Here is a 7204-nt window from a genome sequence, read left to right as displayed (position 1 = left end):
TGTTTCGGGAGTCTGCAGTGAAACATCTCGATGACATACATGGCCCAACAAAGTTGATGCCGGATGATCATTGCCTCAATATTCATGGCGTTTGCTTGCAGAAGGACACTAACATTGGTGCGTCTCTCTTCCCACTAGATTTAGAGGATCTTCTGCAGGCAGCATTGATGGCATTTCTCCAACAACTTGCAACGTCTTCTGTACATTGTCTCTGTTTTAGCTCCATACAGCAAGGTGGGAACCACAAAGGCCTGATAAATCATGAGCTAAGTTTCAGATCTGATGTCGCAATCTTTGAACACCTGTTTTTCAGGTATCTAAGGGCTGTGCTTATACACTTGAGCTGATGTTGGATTTCATTGTTGATGTTGGCCTTTCATGAGAGATGGCTTCCAAGGTACAGGAAATACTCAACATTCAACAAGTCTCACTGTGGATCTAGATTACTGGAGCTGGGGACTGTTCATTAGAAACTTGGTGGAGGACCTTAGTCTTCCGAATGTTAAGCATCAGTCCCATTTTCTTGTATGCTTCAGCAAAGACATGGATGAATGCCTGAAGATCTGCTCCCAAGTAAGCACACACTACAGCATAATCAGCATACTGGAGCTCAATGATTGTGGTCTGAGTGGTCTTTGTTTTGACTCGGAGTCAGCTGAGCTTAAACAGCTTACCATCCATGTGGTAGTTTAGCTCCACTCGAGCTAGAAGCTTGGTAGCTGTTAGTTGTAACATTGCAGCAAGGAATATTGAGAAGAGTGTTGGAGCGATGATGCAGCCTTGCTTAACTCCCGTTTTAACCTCAAAGGGATCTGTGATAGATCTATTACTGAGAACCACCACTCACATGTGCTCATGGAGCAGAGTAGCAGGGACCCATCTGAGCCCCATACTCACTGGGGTGATGACTGCTGGCATGCTTCCCAGGTGGCAGACTCTTGGCTGAGCCCGCAAAAAAGCAGCAAGCCCACGAGCCAATAGCATGTTCCATCGCACCACCATCCTCTGGGCTGGGCTGGACAGGCAGCCAGTGGGGTCTCCCCAGTCTTAACTCCCAGGCCAGGTAAAGAGCTGGAACCTCAGCTCCAAGTGGACGTGGTTGTTATTGATTATTGCTTTGGGTGAAGATCTGGAGATGACTATAGAAGGTCATGTCTGGTCCTGAAAAAGCTCTTCTGACTGTAGTTCTAGTTTAATTCATCTCCTTAGGCTCTATATACATGCTGGGCTACCTCAAATTAAAGTAATCTGCTATTAAAGTATTCATTGTGAAATATTATTTATCAATTACTTTTCCTTCTTTCTTCTGCAGAAACCCTAAAACATGCATCATTTCTCCCAAGTCATCTATTCTTCCCAATAGTTGACCTTTCTCTTTCCCTTTTCCCTGTTCCTGAAGGCTCTTTCACTAGGTCCTGAATTCAAGAATAGAAATAGGTTATTGGGAAGATGGAAATGGGGTGTCTTCTAGATGTGTCCATCAACCTGGGAATTAGTACTTGCATCTATCAGTCAGTAAACAGGTCAGTACAAACCAAGCTTATTCTTAGAAGCATTAGCAGTAAATATAGACATTGCTGTCCCACCTTCTAAGTTATTAATGAACAGGTTAAATGTTGTCAATACAAGATTAAAAAAAGAAATGACACAAGGACTAGCACTTCATCTTACAGCCCTTTCAGTAGTGGTTTTCTTCAGTAGCGCGTAAAGCTTTAACCTCACACTGTGAAAATAAATGTAAATGGATAAACAAGAGAGGAAATTTGAAGAGCTTTTAATAATTGTTTTTTGTTAAGTCTCAAGGGAATTTTACAGCAGAGACATCTTCCCTCAAAAACACCCACAAGATTAGATGAAGACACTCTAACCTGATGAAATGGAAGCAGAATAAAACTTGAGTAAATCTTGTAGCACTGTGACTAACATCTTCTTAAAGAAAATCTAATGCAGAAATGCCTCACCGTGACCCTGTACCAAGGAAAAAGTATATGGAATCACTGATGTATAAAAATAACGTTGCCTGTGTAAAATACTAAGTGTGTCAACATGATTTGTTATAAAACAGCTCACATTGAATGAAAGCAATACAAGCAGCAAATGTCATCCTAACCCGCAGGCTAAGGACCTACAAAGCTGTATAGAGAATAAAATGCACGCAGCAATCTTCTTGCCGTGTCTCAAAAAAGAAAAATATTTCACAAAATGGTTGAGTATTCTGAGAGAGCTGGTTAGTCCTGAAGTCAGGCAGAGGGCTAAGTATACATTAGAAACTAACTAAATCAGAGATACATAATGAATAAGTGAATAAGAAATAAATGAGATGCAGTCCTTTCATAGTATCTCATGAAGGAAGCTGCTGCTTATGAAAGCTTATGTATCTCTGGTTTAGCGCCTATACAGAAAGTGCAAATTATCCTCCCTTCTGCCTGTTTTGAACCATCCTATTAAAAATCCATGTCTGTCTATTCAAGCAGCCCATACTTTAGATATAAACATCATCACAGGCAGATTAACATATGAGCCCAGGGGCCCCTGCCAAACAGGGACCCCGGATGCTCCCTGCCACTGCATGCACCCCCCAGGGGAGGCATGTGCCCCCACATATTTGTGCATGGGGTGGATGTGGGCTGCTCTCAGCTTTGCTGCCTTTGCCTCAGGGGCCCGTATCAGCTGCGTACCCACTGCCTGCCCAGCAGCAGCGAGGGCAGCAAGTTGTGCCTCAAACTGCCAGGCAGGCAGGGGGTGTGGGGTCCTTGGAGCAAAGACAGCAGGGCGGAGGTCTCTGACCCCACAGTAGCTAGCCCACATTTGCCCTTGCCCCACTCGGCAAGGGGGTCTCTTCCCCCTCTGGAGTCCCTGCTGGCGTGTGGGGGGCCTCCAGTTTTCTGCTTGCTTGGGGCTCCAATAAATCTTTATCTGTCACTGAACATTGTTTCCCAGCTATATTTTAGCTTTTTTGTACTTACAACAAGTGGGAAAGGGTTAACAAGGTAATTATGTGGTACAAGTGGCAATGACTGAAATTTGTGACTATGCAGGTCACTAGGAGTTTTAGGGTTGTCTTCAGTGAGGCCTGTATTTCACCCAGTGCAATTACAACCCAAACTCTCTGGGCATAGGAGCATGTTGGACAGCTTACCTAGGGTGAGAAACAGATTGGAGATAGACTTCAGTTTCACTACCTCCTTATTTGGTATAGTACTGCAAGAAGAAGATGAAATTTATTCCCCAAAATTGTGTGTTACAAAAAGCTGAAAAGGGAGGAGAGCCTTGCTACGTACATGTAGAGGATTATCAGAGTCTAAAGGAATAGTAGGAGCAATATTTAACTGTACTGTTAATGAAGAGTAAATATACCAATTAAAATGCCAGTTTCTTTCAAAGCTGCTTATATGTCATGTCAGAAATGAGTTTGCCCATGTTAATGAATGACTCAGTAATGTTCAATGTACAAAAAGGACAACACAATAGGAACAGTTCACCATTGTCTATGTGCAAGTTTAATAGTAAACATGAATATTAACTTACTACTGTAATTAAATTCAAGACTATTATAAAACTTTTAAATATTTTTTAAAATACCATTTTAGTTACCAAACAGTCAAAGGATTATTTTAAATGATACTATAACTCTTTTCCTGGCATAATCTTTGTGAAGTATTAATAGAAGCAACTCTTCAATTTCCAGCAAGGTCTACTAATGGAAAATATACATAAAAGTAAAAAAAAAAAATGATATTGTGTTTTGGAACATTTTGTGTCATTTGGTAGTTTGCTAAATGCCACCACTCTGGTCAAAAATTCGCAAGGGAACAGTTAGTCATTTTCATGATTTACCAAGCTTGTACAGGAAACCCTCACTATACGCAGGTTTGGCATTCAGTTTTGAATATTTGCGGTGCTGCACCAACCCATGCTCTCTTCCCACTGGCAGCGTGATGACACTTATAGCGCTGGCAGTGTCTGTGGGAGCTTCGCACTTGCCACTGCCAGGTTCCCACTGCCATCAGCACAGCCGTGCCCTCCCAGCTGCTGGGGGCACACGCCATTCATGACATATTTGCAGCTTTCACCTTTCGTGGGAATCTCTGGAATGCCTTAGTACAGGAGCAGAGGCCGATGTCATCCACCTGGATTTTAGGAAGGCCTTCGACACAGTTTCGAATCCTATTCTCATAGGGAAACTAATGGGCTGTGGAGTGGATGCCTACACAGTCAAGTGGGTGGCTAACTGGCTTAGGGACTGCACCCAGAGAGTGGTGGTGGATGACTCGTTCTCGGCCTGGAAGGAGGTGGGCAGTGGGGTTCTGCAGGGTTCGGTCCTTGGGTCGGTGTTAATATCTTCATCAGCAATTTGGACGAGGGTATGGTAAGCACCCTCTCCAAGTTTGCGGATGATACCAAATTATGGGGCAAAGTGAATACACCAGAGGGCAGGGAGCAGTTACAGGGCTGACCTGGACAGGTTAGATCAATGGGCTGAACGTAATAAGATGCAATTCAATCAAGATAAATGTAAGGTACTCCACCTAGGAAGGAGGAATCCTCAGCACACCTACAGGTTGGGGGATGTCCTCCTCAACAGCAAAGAGGCTGAGAGAGATCTTGGAGTCATAGCTGACTCCAAGATGAACATGAGCTGGCAGTGTAATGAGGCTATCAACAAAGCCAACTGCACCTTGTCGTGTATTATCAGATGCATGACCAACAGGTCGAGGGAGGTGATGCTCCCCCTCTGTGCGGCATTGGTCAGGCTGCAGTTGGAGTACTGTGTCCAGTTTTGGGCACCGCACTTCAAGAAGGACATGGAGAATCTGGAGAGGGTTCAGAGGAGGCCACTCATGATTAACGGTCTCCGTGAAAGATCCTATGAAGAGAGGTTGAGAGATCTGGATCTCTTCAGCCTATACAAAAGATGGCTGAGGGGTGACCTTGTAGCCACCTATAAATTTATCGGGGGAGGACAGCAGGGAATTGGGGATGCACTGTTTACCAGTCTGCCCCAGGGAGTAACTAGGAATAATGGGTGCAAACTAGTGGAGAATAGATATTGGTTAGACAATAGGAAGACATTTTTTACAATAAGGGTGGCCAGAGTCTGGAATGGGCTTCAAAGAGAGGTGGTCCTATCACCTATCTTGGAGGCCTTCAAGAGGAGGTTTGACAAAACCTGGCTGGGGTCGTACGACCTCGGTCCTCTTTCCTGCCAGGGGCAGGGGGTCAGACACGATGATCCATTGGGTCCCTTCCGATTCTATAATCTATGAATCTACATATTCCCTGCGAATGGTAAGGATCTCCTGTATACTATATTTGTGACTGGCTTGAGACAAAGGAGAAGACAAAAACTGCTGCGCACAAAACAGGATAGATTTGAACACAGGATACATTTGTACAGGTAGCCTTTTCTCCCTACTCACATTTTGACATACAGAATATTTTAAGTTACTTTCATAGGCTGTCATAGTTGTGAATGACAGGGATTGGCAGGTTTGTTTCTCTTGTTTGAGAATAATTACTGCTTTTAAGAGGTGGGGTGGAAGAATGGAGCAAGGACTCATGTTAAGAATATGAAGCAGCCAAAGAGGCTGTTTCAATGCTGGTAACCCTATGGTATGAATTTAAATGTAATAGTTTTTCTGACCTTGCTACGGAGGCCACTGGGGAGATTCCCACACCAGATCCATTCTTCTTACTGGATGCATATGAAGAACCGGTTCAAACTGATAGATGACATTTTGAAGCAAAATGATGAACTGAACAGTAGCAAGTCTCTGAGACCTGATGTTAGTCATCCAAGAGTTTTTAAGGAAGTCAAATATGAAATTACAGACTTGTTAGCAAAAGGATACAACTTATTCCTCAAAGCAGTTTCAGTGCCAGGTGGGGCTGGAGGCAGACCAACATAACATTGGGCACATCTACGTCACCCAGCATCACTGTAGCCATACTGCCTGGTACAGTGACATGGTGATCACATAGGTTTACATATGATCAGCAGCTATGTCAACATAACAGTGTGCTCCTCTATTTTTGTGCACTGCTACAGCAACATAGCAGCAAAAACTAACCGTGCACCACGCTTACAGTGCAGTATGGGCGGTTACTGCGCTGTGCTTCAGTACTTCAAAAGGCAGTACGAAAGCACTGCACTGTACAGAGATGTGTAGACGCATCCATTAACCTTGAAAAAGGACCTCCAGTGATCCAGGGAACCACAGAAGAGCATCTAACTTGTGTTCTCAGTCAAGTGGCAGAATCTACCGTACACGGAAAATAGAATTAGCGGTCCCTTGGATAAATATGACACACTGGAGAAGACACAGCATGGTTCTTATAAGAGAAAATGCTGGGTCTCAAGTCTGTTAGAGTTTGCTGTGGGGGTCAAAAAGCAGATAGGAGGGACCCAGTTAATGCAGCATACTTGGGTTTTCCTCAAGTACATCAACTCCGCGTTCAGTGGCAGGCAAACAAGCAAGTGAAGTGCAAGGACATAAAAGGAATCGAAAACAAAAGAGAAAGCATTGTTACACCAGGGTATAAATCCTCAAGCACTGGTTGAAGTTCTGGCTGCCCAATCCCTGAAAGGACAATACTGCCCAGCCAGGCTGCCACCAGCTCCTTTCAAGGGTGCCGCAATGTGAGCCCTGTGCGTAGGTACAACCACCTGCACACGATTCCCAAGAGAAACTATGAGATGCCAGCCACTGCCAAAACATCCTGCCCCGCTGGTGTCTTTCTGAATTCTTGGCAATGGAAAATCACTGCTCTGTGGTTTCTCCTCTAGTCAAACCACGAGAGAAACCACAGAGCTGGCAGTTGCTCAGGTAAGCCTGAAGTCTAGAAAGATTCAGGGCAAGCGCCCCGCAGAAAAACAACCCTGAACCTCTCCGGATTCACCTCAGGAAGGCAGAGCTAGCCGAGCCATGGTACGGTCCAATATAGGGCGCGAGATCTACCCTCACACTTGACTACCCTGGGCCCCACCCTACCCACCGCGCCTGCGCATAGCGCCCCTCTTCGGCCGGCTGTGCTGGAACCTCCCCGCATGCGCAGTGACGGAACCCGGCAGGCCGGCCTACGGTGGCAAAGTAGCTCTCGCGAGGTTGCCCCCCGCTACGGCAGAAGAGCGGGAGGGTTTGGCAGCGGCTGCGTGACGCTGGTGGGGGAGGGGCTTTTTTCCTTGCCCCCGGCCCCACCCCAC

This window comes from Crocodylus porosus, unplaced genomic scaffold, assembly GCF_001723895.1.
Source record: "Crocodylus porosus isolate Cpor-Errol unplaced genomic scaffold, CroPor_comp1, whole genome shotgun sequence".
Taxonomy (NCBI): Eukaryota; Metazoa; Chordata; order Crocodylia; family Crocodylidae; genus Crocodylus; species Crocodylus porosus.
The sequence above is the reverse complement of the archived record's forward strand: the minus strand, read 5'-3'. Positions refer to the sequence as shown.